This window comes from Juglans microcarpa x Juglans regia, chromosome 2D, assembly GCF_004785595.1.
Source record: "Juglans microcarpa x Juglans regia isolate MS1-56 chromosome 2D, Jm3101_v1.0, whole genome shotgun sequence".
Taxonomy (NCBI): domain Eukaryota; kingdom Viridiplantae; phylum Streptophyta; class Magnoliopsida; order Fagales; family Juglandaceae; genus Juglans; species Juglans microcarpa x Juglans regia.
In genome coordinates this window covers 23,782,953-23,800,794 of record NC_054596.1, presented here as the reverse complement: position 1 = coordinate 23,800,794, position 17,842 = coordinate 23,782,953, and the positions used below count along the sequence as shown (strand labels likewise).

Sequence of the window (17,842 nt, the reverse complement as noted above, 5' to 3'; positions counted from 1 at the left end):
CCTCTAGGAGTTGGATTTGTTGATGATCATGGAGTTTCCCATCTTCACCAACTTCAACATGTGTTTCAAGTGTTCTTTTCAATAATTGAAAGGTTTATTTGTTTTGATTGTTCTTTATAGGCAATGATGATCTGCATCGACAACTCCGAGTGGATACAAAATGGCAATTACTCTCCGTCGAGATTTCAAGCTCAAGCTAATGCTGTCAATCTCATTTACGGAAACAGTGGGGGCAGATGAAAGGGACTTTGCTTTTAAGCTGAGAGCATTTTTGTAAAGGGAGAAACGAATTCGATGAACATTATAAGTGGGGGTTACGATGCATTCTATGATAGTTGTAGTGGGAAGCCTACGTGTCAATTAATTATTGGTGAGCTATTAATTGGGTAAAATTGGATGGACCAGTTCTAAGGTTCTCAAGGGCTTAATGTTGCAAAAGGAAGAAATGCTTACAATTAAATACAATCTTCAACCTACGAATGGGGTGAAATATTCATAAAAAAATTGATCTTTTCCTTTTACAATTGTACACTTTGTAATGATATATTTTTTAATAAATAATATTTATTAATAATGTTTTCTTTTACCGTTGCCTTATACTTTTGAATCTTTTTTCTCTCTTGATTTTATCCCTTAACTTCTTACTGGCTCATGTGTTTATTGTTCAAGCTCCTGGAAGCATATTTAATTGAATTTTTCTATTATATTTATTGTCCATTGATTGCTATGTTAAAAAGTGCATACGGTGGGAGAAATATGAAGCCCCAACGTCTCTATCTCGGCTTATTTTAATACTGCAATTATTTTGGATTTCAAGGGGTATAACAGAAAAAAAGAAATCTCTTTAAGTTCAGTTTTTTAAAAAAAAGTTCTTTATGAGGTGTTATACCATAGGGAAGCTTTATGTTAGTTAGAAAAAATTGCCTCAACAACTGAACTAAAGTTTTTTAGCTTTGTCGAATTTTCTTACGTACAAGAAGAGGAGTTTTATAAAAAGAAAAGGGTGTACATAGGTATTTTTTAGATTTTTTCAAATATAAGAGAGATATTCTTTTAGTGGAGTTTTGGGCTCAACCTCTTGTGCATAATAGTTTTGCGCTATACAAAGATCAGTTGGGTTATTATATTCTGAAGTAGACAAGTCAAGAGAATGTCTGCTGCTCTGGTTAAATTGAAACTTTGTATACTGTAGAGGGCTTGAATCTCCTTAAATAGAGCAAAATTTTCATGCCTTAGTCCAAATCGGTTTCGTCTCAATTTTAATTTTATTTTTGTGTATTTTACCAACACTTTGCTTCCTTCTCATATTTCAATATTAATGGTATGCAACTTTCAGGGGTATCTACAATATTTATACCATCATTGTTAAGACAACTCAAAAATTCAAGATCACTTCAATTTTAATACTCATGTTTCTAGCGTAATTATTTAAAAACTTTTGATTGGCAATGCAAGTTGCAACTCCTTATCAACCACCTTTTCAATCTTATATTGTACTTATCATGAGGCCTTTGTTTTTTTTAACTCTCACTTCAAAATACATGATGACTGAAAGAATTATATCTCAAAACTATAAACCCTAGCCTTGATATTGTTTATTGTTTTTATCAATAACTAAAACTAACCAAAACAAAACTGCTGTCAGAAAAAATAGCAAAAAAGAAATCAAAATGTGAAGAAAAATAAAAAGTTATAGTTACATCAAGCGGTTAATCTACCATAAACAAAACAATCAAAATATATGAAACAATTGTATTTTTCATGATGAACTTGCCATGGTGTTGATCAAGATAAGTTTTATGCATGACGACACAATTATATATGATTTTGTCCCATTATGTAATTGTCACTGTCTCGATCCATTTGCTTTTTGTGGGATACTTCATAGAAAACGTAATTACATTCCTTTGCATTGTATGCAGGAGTTCTAAGAATCTCCATAAACCTATTCCTAATCTGAGAATCGCTATAACTACCGGACTTTCATTGGATGTCTTGCCTTCTAAATCAATCTTTTCATCTAAAAAGTGCACACAATCAAGACAAGACAGATTTTAAAAGTTGTAGCATACAACATTTGAAAGACCAAACCAGAAAAGTAAACAACAGGGCTCAACGTTACAGAAGGAAGAAATACATACAACTTTAATCTGATTTTGAATATACGAACGGGATGAAATATCCATCAGAAAATAGATCTTTGTCTATTACAATTGTTTCTGAATCATCTAAACAATCCGCATCCTCCTCATATTTCAATGGAATGCCACTTTCAAGGGTTTATACAATATTTCCACCATCATTTTTAAGACAACTCAGAAATTTCTGGACTCTTCAATTTTAACACTCATGTTTGTAGTTTTCTTCACATAATTGCTAGAGAACTGTTTATTGGCATGCAATGCACCCACTTTCCAACCATATTTCCAATCTAATATCGTATGCATCATTAGTCTCTTTCTTTATAACTCTCACATCAAAATCCATGACGACTGAAGGAATTCTATGTTAGAATTACAAACCCTAACCTTGATATTGTTCATCATTTTTATCGGTAACTAAAACTAACCATAAAAAAATTACTTTTAGAAAATACCAACCGGAAAGAAATTATCAAAATGTGAAGAAGAATGAAAAGTCATAGTTACACCATGCGGTTAATTTACCATAAAAAGAACAATCAAAATATGTGTAAAAGAATGAAAAGCCATAGTTATATCATGCGGTTAATCTACTATAAATAGTAAAATCAAAATATATAAAACCATAGTATTTGTCATCATGATGAAATTACCATGGTGTTGATCGACATAAAATATATATATATATATGTATATGAATTTGTCTGATTACACAATTCTCGATCACGTTCTATTTGCCTTCTCCAAGATATTTTGTGGAAAAGTTATTTACATTCCTTCGCATTGTAGGGACTTCTAGAATCTCCATAAGTTTTTCCTAAACTGAAAATTGCTATAACTACCGGAATTCCATTGTATTTTTTGTTGTTTAGATCGATTTTTTCATTTAAAAAGTGCACACAACGAAAACAAGACGGCTTTCAAAAGTTGTAGAATACAACATTTGAAAAACTATACCAGAAAAATAAAGAAAACAATTCAAAGTTGCAGAAGTAAGAAATACATACAATTGAATCTAATCTTCAATATAAGAATGAAGGAAATATATATCTATAGGAAAATGGATCTTTGTCTCTTACAACTTTTTATGAATCATTTGAACACTCTACGTCCTCCTCATAGTTCAATGGAATGCCACTATCAGGAGTATATACAATATTTCCACATCATTCTTAAGAGTCTAAGAAAACTTAGAAATTCATAGTCTCTTCAATGTTAATACTCATGTTTCTAGTTTTCTTCACGTAATTGTTAAAGAACTATTTATTGGCAATGCACCTCTCTTTGAACCATGTTTCTAATCTAATATCGTACTCATCATTAGTCTCTTTCTTTAAAACTCACACATCAAAATTCATGACAACCGAAGAAATACTACCACAAAATTACAAGCCCTAGCCTTGATATTGTTCCTCCTTTTTATCGATAACTAAAACTAACCAAAACAAAACTACTTTCAGAAAACACCGGCCAAAAAGAAATCAAAATTTGTAAAAGAATAAAATTCAAAGGTACATCATGCAGTTAATCTACCATAAACAGAACAATCAAAATATGTAAAGAAGAATGAAAAATCATAGTTACATCATGGGGTTAATATACCAGAAACAAGAACAATCAAAATATATGAAACCAAAGTATTTGTTATGATGAACTTACTATGGTGCTGATCAAGATAAGTTTTGCAACAAACTCCAATATATAGGATTTTGTCCCATTACGCAATTCTCAATCACGTTCCATTTCTCGGTCATGTTGCATTTGCCTTTTGTGAAATACTTCATGAAGAATCTCTATTCAGACTCATTTGCATCGAAGGAACATTTAAGAATTTCTATAAGCCTCTTCCTAAACTCAAAATCGCTATAACTACAGGACTTCGATTAGATTCTTGACACCAAGATCGATATTTTCATTTGAAAAATGCACACAACCAAGACCAGACGTATTTCAAAAGTTGTAGATTACAACATTTGAAGTAACACACTAGAAAAATAAATATAGAAAAATAAAGAAAATGGCTAAAAGTTGCAGAAGAAGGAAATACATACAATTGAACCCACTCTTGAAAATACAAATAGGGTGAAATATCCATAAGAAACTGGATCTTCATCTTTTACAACTATTTTTTAATAATCTGAACAGTCCAAGTCCTCCTATATTTCAATGGTATATGCCACTTTCAGGGTATATACAATATTTCAACCATCATTCTCAAGACAACTAAGAAATTCCTGTTCTCTTTAATTTTAACACTCATGTTTATAGTTTTCTTGACGTAATTGCTAGAGAACTGTTTATTGCACCTCATTTTCAATGTAACTCTAATATCAAAATCCATAATGGTTGAAGGAATTCTATCCCAAAACTACAAATCAAAATGCGAAGAAGAATGAAAAGTCATAATCACATCATATGGTTAATCTACTATAAACAGAACAATCAAAATATGCGAAGAAGAATGGAAAGTCATAGTTACATCATTCCATTAATCTACCATAAACAGAATAATCAAAATATATTGAATCCTAGTATTTTTCATGATGAACTTACCATGGTGTTGATCAAGATAAGATTTAGCGACAAACTCCAATGTATATGATTTGGTCTCATTACGTAGTTTTCGGTCACGTTCCATTTGCCTTCTGCAAGATACTTTATTGACAAGGTATTCATACTCTTTTGCATTGTAGAGACTTTTAAGAATCACTATAAGCCTTTTCCTAAACTAAGAATCGCTATAACTACTGGACTTCCATTGGATTCTTGGTGTCTCGATCGATCTTTTCATTTGAAAAGTGTACACAACCATGACTAGACAAGTTTCAAAAGTTGTAGCATACAACATTTGAAACAACATACCAAAAAATAAATACAGAAAATAAACAAAAGGGTTCAAAGTTGCAGAAGAAGGAAATACATTCGATTGAATCCAGCGAATGGGGTGAAATATCCATTAGAAAATGGATATTTTTCTTTTATAACTATTTTTGAAGAGTTTTGTTATGTACAAGCAAGTTTGCGTACCAATCTGCGTACTAATGTTGTTGCCTTTATATTATAAATTCAAATTAGTACTGTTTTCAATAAAATATACTTTATGACCAATCATATTGAATGAGTGCACATATTAGTGCGTAGAATCGTTTACAATTAGATTTTTCCATTTTTGAATCATCTGAACACTCCTTGTCCTCCTCATATTTCAATGGTATGCCACTTTCAAAGGTATATACAATATTTCAACTATCATTCTTATATAAAACAACTAAAAAATTCCTAGTCTCTTTAATTTTAACACTCATGTTTATAGTTTTCTTGACGTAATTGCTAGAGAACTGTTTATCGGCAGTGCACCTCATTTTTAACAACATTTCCATAATTCTAACATCAAAATCCATTACAGTTGAAGGAATTCTATCCCAAAACTACAAACCCTAGGTTTGATATTGTTCCTCTTTGAGTCTATTTTATCGGTAACTAAAACTAACCAAAACAAAACTACTTTAAGAAAACACCGGCTAAAAACAAATCAAAATGCGAGGAAAAATGAAAAGTCATAGTTATATCATGCTGTTTAATCTATTATATATAAATAGAACAATCAAAATATGCGAAGAATAATGAAAAGTCATAGTTTCATCATACGATTAATCTACCATAAACAATACAATAAAAATACATTGAATCGTAATATTTGTCATGATGAACTTACCATGGCGTTGATCAAAGTACAGAATCCAATTATATGATTTGGTCTAATTACGCAATTCTCGATCATGATCCATTTGCCTTCTGCTAGATACTTCATGAAGAAGGTATTCATACTCCTTTGCATTGTAGAGACTTCTAAGAATCTCCATAAGCCTCTTCCTAAACTAAGAATTGCTATAACTACCAAACTTCCATTGGATGTCTTGGCGTTTAGATCGCTCCTTTGCATTGTAGAGACTTCTAAGAAATCTCCGATGCTTAAATCAGCAAATCTCGTTCGTAGCTCGTGCTAGAATGCGAGAACTTAGAGAGAGTTCTTTGTACCTGAGGGTTGACCTTTATACTAGTTTTTTGGGGGGGGACATTTTGTACCTTGCCTTAGGGGCTCATGTTACTTCGACTGTTGTTTAGTCGAAACCCTTTAATGCGACATGACACTTGGGGTGACATCATTAATGCGGCGTAAAGTTTGGGGAGTGGTGTCATTGGTACGCCATAGCTTCCTGAATAGACTTTAGTCTATAGGTGATCATCGCTAAGTCTCTCCATACCTTATGTCAGGAGATTGAGGGTCCTCCACATCTCTCGCCATCCTATCTGTACACGTTCTCGAGTGCTAGGTGTCGTTGGGGGTTGGCAGGGTGGTGAGTCCTATATGTCCTTTCAATTTGTCTTTTCCACGTGGGGCTTCATGGGCTAGTTTAGCTTACAGGCTGAGTACTCCGTAGGAACCTAGTTTAGAGAAGGGTTGTTGTGTTGGGTTAGGCCTCTTGAGGTCCCTGACGGGCTTGTCACATGGGCCTTGAGAAAGAGAGGGAAACTCTCCTTACACATACGATTGAATCCAATCTTCAAGATACGAATGAAGTGAAATATCTATCAGAAAATAAATCTGTCTATTACAACTATTTCTAAATCATCTGAATGCTCTGTGTTCTCCTCATATTTCAATGGTATGCCACTTTTTAAAGGGTATATACAACATTTTCACCATATTACGAATCAACTCTCAAGCAGTGAGGTTTGAGAAAAAGTGTCGTTTCAAGCAAAAGCAAATTGGTGGGTATACTGGATTTTACAGTTCTTGTTATTGGGTTTTTTTTTTTGTAACCCGAAATAATGACCTATATTAAATTCAGATTATTGATTTTATCTGAATCCAATAGAAATCGACCCTTCGAAATAAATTTTATTATATTTATTAAATATTTGATGATTAGAATAAATTCATTCAATAATCATAAATACTAAGGACTCTTTATGTTTTCCTTACTTTAGCTTTTAAATTTGGATAAAAAGAGTACTGCTTGGGGCACAATGCCCTCTCTGCGTGTGTTTTATTACCTTCATTATGATGAGGTTGGACTAAACGTAGTAATCAAAATAGCAAAATCGCCGGGCAGGGTTGGGATTGGGATGAGACACAAAATTCTCGTATCTTTTCATCTCATCATTATACATTTTTCAAATTTCTATATAAAATATAATAAATAAATCAACTTTTTCAAATCACAATTTAATTTTTTCAAATTCTAAAATAATAATAATATTAAAATATAATATTTTAAACTTTCAAACAAAATATAAAATTTTCATCCCACCTCAAACATGTTAGACTGCGTGCGTTGAAATACAGATTTGCAATTACATTTTAAAGAAATAGTAATTATAAAAAAAGTAAATTTGGGAAAACCATAGTCGCTGGGTACCGAGGATGGCTCCTGAGTAGGGGTGGCAATATGTGACACGACCCGTTAACCCAACACGATAAAAGCGGGTTAAGGTTTAGCCTTAACAGGTTCGATCAAAATGGGTTGACCTGTTAAGACACGATAGGTTAACGGGTTGATAACGGGTCAACCTGTTATAACCTGTTATGACCCGTTAAGAAAGTTAAAGTTACAATTATACCCTTATACCTAAAAAATAAAATTTTTGGGATTTTAATTTCGATATTTTTATTATTTGGATTGTAATTTTAGACTTGTAGTTAGTTTTATATTTTTTTATAAATATTGTGATTTTAACATTTATATAAAATTATGCTAAACTTAACTAGATCAATGGGTTAATTTTGAGTCTGTTCAATCCATTTATATAAACCGGTCAAAACGGGTTGACACAACACGACCCGTTATGTTAATGGGTCGTGTTAGGGTTTGAGATATTGACACGATAAGCTTAACGGGTCGGGTTAGGGTTGACCTATATAGTATAATATACATGTCTTGACACGACACGACCACGACCCGTTAACACGATTTGACATCCCTACTCCTGAGTCCTGACTGAGGTGGCAGGCTTTTCTTTTAATAAAAAAAAAAATTTGAAAAAAGAGAGAAAATTAGACAAACAATGAAAATGACCCCGATGAAAAAAAAAATCCTAGTTATTATTTTTATCGTTTTATTTAAACTATATATCAATATTTATATATCTAAATAAAAGGGTTAAATTAAATAGTCTGCGGTACAGGAGACGATAAGTAAAATTTTTTCGATGAAAAAGAGAAATGCTACTTATCATCTCCACACCACACATAATGTAGTTTTTTTATTTTTACTATTTTATTTAAACTAAGATATTTATACAATAATATGTGTATTCAAATAAAAGAATAAAAATGACAAATCATCAATGAATGATTTGAGAAATACAGTCGTATTCCATTTCAGAACTTTTTTTTTTTTTAATTAATTAACGGTCACCACATGCCATGTCAGTCGGGAGGATACCGGAATCTTCGGTGACCGTAGAACTACCCTTTTTGTGCGCACACACTTTGAAGGGTGTTGTGACCTCAACTCTCTGTGTCTGTCTCCCTTTGCCATGGCAAGAGGAAGCCAAACCAGGAGGACAAAATCCCATTCCAGTGCATCAGGCAAGAAGAGAAATGCAACCAACAAGAAGGAGCACTGGTTGACCGTCCAAAGCTCTATCTCACTGCTTCCCCTGATGATTCTCACAGACATTCTCTTTAGACTGCCTTTCAAAACCATATTCAGTTGAAATTTCATATGCAAAACATGGCTCAGTGTTCTCTTAGACCCTGACTTGCCCAATTGTATCAAGCAAAAGAGCCAGCATCGTCCTCCAACGTCAAAATGACTTCTTTAAACAATACTTTTACGCGGTCGATCTCGAAGCATCGGATAGTAGTAATCATGCTGTTAGTATCAATCACCATAGCGCTGGTGTGAAGTTTGACACTCAAACTCAATTGTCTCCCCAAAGCAAACTAGTCTGGTGGATTCTTGCAATGGTTTGATTTTTCTGTGTGAGTCGTTCCGCATGAACCTATTGGTGGAGCGGTTATATATATGTAATCCGATAATGGGCGAGTTCGTGATTGTTAGACCCATTGGGACCAACCTGTCGCATTGGGTGTCTCCTCGGCTTTGGTTCTGTCTCAAGATTCGGAAGTTCAAGGTGGTTCTGTTTCTGAACTAGGAGAATGGAGCTCATGAAAAAATGCCCACTGATGTGTACATGCTTGGTAGGGAGGGAGGTTGGAGGAATATTCTAACAAGTTATGATGTATATTCCTGTCTTACAAAATTATTGATGGAAGACCAGTTAAGCTAGTTATTTTGTAAGTCATATATTGTAATTTTGTATTCTGTAATGTAATGTATAAATAATAAAATAATATAATATCTAGTGGATTGTATACATTTTAGCTTTTCATTTTTATATATTTTTATTATTCTAGACAATGTTAGTATTATACTTTTTAACATGACTTCTTAGAAAAAAATTATATAAAATATAGGCTTTTATAAAAAAAAAAAAAAAATTATGGTTTTCAACATTTTTTTAATTTTTTTGTAATAAATATAGGCTTTTACATAAAGAGAATTATGTTTTTCAACATGTATTTTTCTTGAAAAATCTTTCATATAATATAGGCTTTTACTAAAAAATTTATGATTTTAAATCTTAAGGAAATTTGGACTTAAAAAAAAAAAAAAAAACTGCGAACGAGTTTTGAAACCCGGAATTAACCTGGGTACTGGCCTAGGTCATAACTCGGATTAAGCTGGTTTAGGTTCTGGCCCAAATTTGAAACCCGTATTTTGGGCCGGGTATACTCGGATACCCGATCCAAAACCTGAGTGAATAGTCCTATTAGTAGAGGCCTTTGTGTTGTATAACTCTCTTAGATATGTTCCTACATCATTGATTTTGAACTATTTCAAAGAGGTAGAATAAAGAAACTTTTAACTCTGTGAGACAACTTCATTGGTATTTTTATAAAATTTATGTAGGGTAAGCTTACAAAAGAAAACCTTTAAGATGAGGTTGTTCACAGTCAAATATTTCTTTTTATTTAGGTATATTCATTCAGGCCGGATTTTTTTTCAACCCGGTCCAAAACCCAGGCTAGTATAGAATAGAAAAATCCGGGTACACCCGATTTGGATACCTAGTTTTAAACCAAAAATCCAAATTTAAAATCCGGTCACCAGATATTTTTTTAAAACAGCCCCTAGTCTCTGATCTTCGAGTGTCGTAGGGATTTAAGGAGTCGTATGCTTTCAGCTTCTTATTCGACTATTGTATATGGGTTTGATTCAGATCTTTGTAATAGATTGCGAAAAGATGGATAATTTGAGCAATTGAGTGATCATGGCCTTCTTTCAGAATTTGATCTTTGATCTTGATCATGAAAAGTCGTTGAACGGTCTATTTCATGTCCTGGTGCAGGGATTGAAGTTCGAGGTCGTGAATACCAAGGTAAACAAACCTTGAGGAAGGCAGCTACAAGAAGACATTATCTTTTGTCATTGTTGGTAGACATCACTGAGGATCAGGTGTAGCTTTTAAACTTTTATCATACTTTTATGTTTCCTGAGCTATATCTACGATATTTTGGTTTGTGGTACACGGATCAAGTTAGAAACTTTATTTATTTATTTATTTTTATCGTATTTCATTTATTTATAAGTTAAATTTTAAAAAATCAAGTACATCCCGAAACTCAGATTTTCAGATTTTAAACATTTGGATTCATCCAGCTTCCAATCTGGATCATAATCAGGGTAACCCAAGCCCTATTCCGGCCCAAATTTGAAATTCAAATCTTGAACCAAGTATATCTGAATATCCGGTCTGAAACATGGGTGAACAGTGCCACTGAAGTTTTAGCAGTCAATTGGTGTTTGGATTGGAGGGAAAAATCAAGATTTAATTTTTTAAAATATCATATATTATTGCTTTTGGGAAAAACTTGATTTTTTAAAATGAGGTATCATATATTATTGCTTTTGGGAAAAATCAAAATTTTTTAAAATGAGGTTGAGTTTACACGGCCCCTGGGTCATGACTTATGGGTGGGACCTTGCATGGTCAATTTCAATTATTCACATAAAGTATGCAATTTGTTCAAGAAACTTAGATCATAGTTTATTGTTACCATTCAAATTGCAGAGATTTTTGTAACAAATAAGCATACCAAATTTAAATTAATTGAATAGAAAAGAGCTTGAGAATTTACCTGAGTCTGGCATTGAACAGTACCTCTTCTCCACTTTTTTTTTTTTTTTCAAAAGAGGTTGAGGTCACTTGTTCACTAGTAATCCCCTCCCAAATTTATTAATCAAACCCTCACTTGCAGGAGAGGAATACCTTCGTTGCATATCACGCATAAAAAGAATAAGAGTACTGCTATACATCGACCCCTATATCATTGCACTATATGTCCCTTTGTTTTAAAAACCCAAAACGTGTGTTGTAGCTTTTGTCTGTTTGTATTTCCCCGATTCGAATTTGCCCCGCGTTCTTGCCTCTCGATCTCAGCCCGCATCGAAACTCCTCCCTTGCCTGCGTCGATTATGCTCTGCCCACCGCTACTGACGAGGCTATCTCTTTCCAGCGACACCGAGGCCGTCTGCACAGCGCAGCCACACCCTCCGTCGCCCAGCTCTCCTCTCTCCCCATCACCAGCCCATCTCCTTTTCTTCCTCTCCCCACCCCCACCACTCGCATCGCCCATCCTCTCCCCCACCCCCACCACCGCGTTGCCCATCCTCTCCCCCACCCCCACCCCTTGCCCATTCAGCCTTCTTCTGATGTTTGCTTCCCTTTATGTTTCCTTGAAAAGAACATGAACTAAAAAGTTTAACTCAACTAGAAGATGCAATGTTGTTGTTTTAGTCGTACCCAGATCATAAAACAGTTAATAGTTTTCGATTCATGATGGGGTTTTTCCTTTTCTGAGATTTTCACGGCAGTCCAATATAAGATAGTTGTTGTGCCTTCACTTATTTGTTTAAAAAAAGATACTCCTTTTTTTTTTTCTTTTTTTTTTATGTCTTCTTAATCTAGCTCGATTTGTGAATGTGCCCTTTGTCATCGCTGATGCAACAACTTTGACACAGGTATGCCTGTTCTCATTGATATATCTATTGAAATTATTAAAAAATTTGCAAGCATGGAATGTCAGCCTACTGAACGTGGAAAAACCAGCATCACTTTAGTGAATTTTTAGCTCGATTGGTATCTATTACTACTTACTCGATTGCAAGCGAACTTCATTTTGGAAAGGTAAAAGTCGGCTTGCTCTGATATTACTTTAATGATTTTGTTTGGCTACATTCTTCTGGGTTGTATTTGTTTATTTGTGGTCATTGCATTCAAGTGAAGGAGGCAAATAATGCTTTAATTGCCTTTTGTTTTAACATTGCAGACAGGTTATGTTGGAGTAAATCTTGAATCAATCTTGTACAAATTACTTGCGGTATGCTTCATGTTTTGCATCTTTAGATTACAAACTGAAATTTATTTGATCAATCATGGAAGCATATTGCTACCATAACCTATTCTTGGAGTTCTGAAAGTATCTCATGATCTTTGCAATGGTTTGATTGCTCTTCTTTCATTGTATTTTTTTGTATGACCTTTCTTTTGCATGCTTTTATTTATGTAGGATGATCGATTTTTGTAAGAAGATACTTGCCCATTTAATTTATCAAGAAGGGAGTTACTTGTAAAAAAAATTATCAAGAAGAGGGGTTATTGAGGAGATATTGCCTCCTTTACTTGAGATGAAAATTTTACCACGGTACAGAGTGTGTATCCAATTTATATGACCCACTGAACTGAATGTTTGATCCAAAAAACTCCACTGTGCATTTTTTTGGGTCATGCTCAGTGGAGTTTTGTTTGTATAGGAAGAACAGAAAATTGTAAGCAGCCTGGTTGAGTACTCAAAGAAAATTTTAAACAGAAAATTGACAAAGCTGGGATGACAATGAGATATACTATATCAATTCTCTAAATTTTAAGTTATTTATTTGATTGCATTTGGTTTTACTGAAAAGTCGCAACTTCACAAGTAAGGAACTCGTTTTGAACCGTTTAATAATTTATATCTATAAATCTCTTGCCTCTTATGATCTTATTTGCCTTTGCTATTTTAGGTGCATCACTTTTCCAACTGTGGGGTAAGATGGTGCTTTTAATTTCTGGGACAAAGACAGTAAACAGAGACGCAAGGTGTGTACAGATCTCATATAAAAGTTCAAATAATATTTCAACCATTTTTATTGCTTTTACTGCATTTCAATGAAGTATAGGTTCTATTCTTCAGTAACTAATTTGATATAGACTTGTTTTGTTGATGCATGTTTCAACAATTAAATGTCATAGTTTGGAACAGATGCACCTACGCATTCTTGCGTACCTATAATATAATCCTCTTGTATCTATCGTGCAATTTCAGGCCAAAAAAAGGAAATCTAATGCGCGGGATATCTTTTCTATAGTTGCTTTTGAATGACTTTGTTTGGTGCCTTATTTTTCTTTTTTTTGGTTTACTTCTTTATTCATCTTCAATTCGGGTTCTCTATCTTTATATGCGGATGCTTTTTCAATTTGATTTTTGTCTCAAGTGGTTCAGATTTTTGCAAATTATTGTACATGATGGGTGATTTGCTTCCGGGTTCTCTCAAAACGTGAGTTTTTATTTTCAAATTAGAGAAATCTAAGATGATTAGCTTACCTTTTAGGTAGTTTAAGATTCATGTGGAATATGGATGCAAAGCAAATGAAATGCATTTCAATCACATAATACTAACTTTTTTTTTCCTTCTCTCTGCCTCTTTTGGTTAAAAGCCATACAACTTCAATTAGTAAATCATACTTGAATGAAACCAGCTCCTTTATGGCTTGTTTAAAGAACAATTATTTAGTTAATGGTGTTGTTTGCAACAATAGAAAATTTTGGTTCCTGCAAGTAGATTCTGGAAATATTTGAGTTGTTTAAAAAAATGCATGGCTGCCTAACCATATTCACATTAGTGAATTTTCTGCTTGCTATATATATATATATATATATATATATATATATATATATATATAGGCAGTTGAAATAAAATATTGGACATGAAATCTGCACTTCTCCCTTCTTATTTATTCTGAAACTATTTCTTTAAATTTTGTGGTTAATAAAAGTACCATATTTGCTGGTCTGGAAGTCATGAAATGCAATGTGGCTACCAGAAATTTGAAATTATTGGGACATTTGGGTTAGTGAGGGTGCTAACACTTGTGGGCTTTATTTGTGGGGCATGACAAACATTTTTATACAGAACTAATTCAAAAGCTTGAGTTAGTGGAGTTAGACCTTATAATATCATATCAAAAACCGAGTGATTGTGAGAATTTTGATAACTATAAAGCATATAGGTATTTTTTTTTCTTTAAAAAAACTTTATTAGAAGCTACATATGATCTCTTGGGTCTGATTAAGTTTTCTTTAGCTAATTTGAGTTGATTTTACATATTCTAGTCTTGAGCTAGCTGGCTCATGGATATGTCATGGGTTTGTCTCATGACACCTTCCCTGATCCTCACTTTGATTGGATTGTGTAGTTGTGTCAAGAAGCGTTGCTGCAAGATGGGTATAGGAAAGATTGAGATCAAGATGATCGAGAACGTACACTACCAATCGTCAAGTCACTTTCTGCAAGCGGAGAAATGAACTCTTGAAGAAAGCTTGTGCTGTTGCTTGCTTGGTATGCACCAAGGCTTGTGCTGTTACTTGTGCTATTAGCTTGTGCTGTTACTTGCTTGCTTGGTATGACACCAAGGCTTCTGAAGTGTAACTGTTAGTAGCATTCTCTTTCAATAATCGTGAGCCATGACTGGATACAAAACAGAGGTGGCTGTGATTGGCCTTTTATAGTTTAAGATTATGTTTATAGTTTACATGTTTTGTTTAGCCCGTTATTTTCTCTAAAATTCTTTCAAACAAAATTCAGTATACTTCATAATTAGTTCTGGATTTATTTTGGCCAAATAGTTATGCTTGGTTGAGCTGATCTTTTCTCCAATAGTTCAGCTTCATCTGTTTATAGTCCAACAACAGTAAGTTGGCTTTCATTTTGTAACTTGGTGTCTTCGATCTCTAACAGGCTGTATAAAGTGCCCTTAATATATATATATATATATATATATATATATATATATATAATATTGGAATGCATTGTTTCACTTGAAATGGATTGAAGCACAATGTTTTACCTTTTAAAACTTTAGGCATACTTCTTTTCTTTTTTTTTTTGATAAGTAAAACTTTAGGCATACTTAAATGTTCTGATATTTTTTTTGGGTGCTTGTTTTTGTATAATGGTTCTTTCACCTAATTGTGAACAAAATTTTCTGATATTTTTTTGGGTTCTTGTTTTTGTACAATAATTTGGAAATTGTTGTTGAAACTGTTTTGGAAATTTTGTGTTTGGTTTGAGAAGCAAAGGAATGCCAAACAGAACCTTAAGTACCCTTTCTATGAACTAAAATGCTACGTCTTCTTAGTGTTCACATAGATCTGTCGTTGTTTACATAATCTTCATTGTTATGATCATCCATGACGGCGTTTGCACCATCACATCGACTGAGATATGCCACCTTCTCAACATTGTCATTGTGACTAATACCACCTTCAATTGCATGGTTCTGTTGGCAACACTATTGGTGTATGTTGCATTTTATTTTTTATGGAATTCCTATTACTTGTACCTGACATGTATTGGAGCTTATTTCCTATTATTTTTTATGGAATTCCTATTTCAACTCCATCATCAAATTTTAAGTAATGTAATTCCCGTTTCATTATTTTTTTCAAAAGGACCCACATAAAGTAAGTAATGTTTGTGGTTTGTATTAAATTCTAACATGACTTGTCAGTCGGATTGAGTTTGAAGGAAACCAATCTGTAATATTTCTTGCTTTATGCCAAGTTAATAATCCTTACACTAAATGTAATATTTTCTGAATTTTAAGGTTTATTTACATTGTCTTGTTATATTTTCAGGTGGTTTTGATTGTTATAGGGTGATTTTTGTGGTAGGGCGATTTTTTGTCCTCTGCTAGGGTTTTTTCCTGGGGCTCACGAAGGTTTTTTTTTGGGGGGTTTTGAAAACCCTCCGGTGCTCTGTGCTGGCGGGATGGTAGAGGGAGTGCAGGCTAATGCGGGTGGAGGGGTTTCTAAGGCTGGGATTGAGAAGAAGAAGGTGGGGTTAGATCTGACTGTGGGAGATCGACAATCCTTTGCAAAGGCTTTACAGAGGCCTTTCCAACAACCAAAGTTTCGTTTGCCTTTGAGGAAGCCTGAAAAAATTAATGGGGAGCTTGGTTTTGTTTTCTCTGATTTGGAGATGGACAGAGTGGCTGAAGATCTAAAGTTTGCCCTGGTCCTTAAATTCTCTTCGACATGACCTTCCATTGATGTTCTGTGGTTGAATATTATTAAAGCTTGGGGATTCAGCGAGGTGCCGATGGTAAACTTTATAGATGATTATCATGTGCTTTTACATTCAGCAAATGGTAAAGATTATGTTCATGGTTGGACTAGGGAAGGACGAGTTGTGGCTGGGTGTCAATTTAGGCTTTTTAATTGGACTATTGATTTTGATGTCAAGAAAGAGCCTTCAATTGTCCCGCAATGGATTTTCCTTCCGGGTTTACCTTTGCATCTTTATCGGTTGGATTGCCTTCAGAGTTTTGCAACAAGATTTGGGAAATTTCTTGGGACGGATATGCCACTTTGTATCGTACACGTGCTGTAGGGGCTAGAATCTGTGTAGAAGTGGACCTTCGAGATGCGATGGTGGATGGTTTTCCGATCGTTGTTGGACAAAAGCATCAGATTTGGTAGGAAGTAGTTTACGAGAAGAGAGGGTTCTACTGTACAAAGTGTTTTAGACAGGGGCACACCTCTGTGGTCTGCAGGGTGGGGATGAAGCCTAAACAAAAATCAATAAGAAGAATGAAAAGCATGTTTGGAAGGTAGTGGGCCGAAAAAATAAATCTGCAGAAGAAGGAGGGTTTGAGGCAGTGGGGGATGAGAGTGGTGTAAGTAAGGAGGATGAACAGGCGGTAGAGGTGTTGATTGATAAAGGCAAACAAGTGATTAATGATGAAAGTCTACTAGATACTGAGATCCTTAGAGACGAGCCTGATGATAATTTAAAGCTTGATGCAGTCTTGCTGTTTCAAAATGTTAGAGATGATACTGCAATGGCTAATGATGTTGAAGTAGTGAACGTGACAACTGTTATTGCAGAGGGTGTAGAGCATATAGTAGGAGAGGAGCTTGATGTACATCCTGAGGAAGTAGTTCGATGTCAAAATAGTTTTGAAGTGCTATTTGAAGAAGAAACGACAATAGTGGTAGAGTGTGAGAAGGATTATTGTTCGGACTCGGTAGGTAGTCATATGAATTCTATGAGTAGGGATGCAAAAGATGTAGCTGTAAGGAAATCGAGACGGACGAAGGTCCAACCTAATAAACTGACATTATGATTGGAAATTTGCTGGTGTGGAATGTTTGTGGGTTGGGCACTTCTAAGCATAGATTGGGGAAATTGATTCGTAAGCATAACATTTCGATTCTTGTGATTTTGGAACCTTTTTTATCTATCGAAAAAGTTGAAAGATGGGCTCTGAGAATTGGCTTTACTAATTGTAGTTCAAATATTGAAGAT

At 34.1% G+C, this 17,842-nt stretch overlaps 1 long non-coding RNA gene across 1 annotated transcript; it reads left to right on the top strand.

Moving 5' to 3' along the window:
* The first annotated feature begins 12,178 nt into the window (after positions 1-12,178).
* LOC121248467 lies at positions 12,179-15,262 on the top strand. Its single transcript, XR_005937464.1, has 3 exons — positions 12,179-12,235; positions 13,277-13,352; positions 14,730-15,262. It is a non-coding gene; the product is annotated as an uncharacterized LOC121248467 (long non-coding RNA).
* The last annotated feature ends 2,580 nt before the right edge of the window (positions 15,263-17,842 follow it).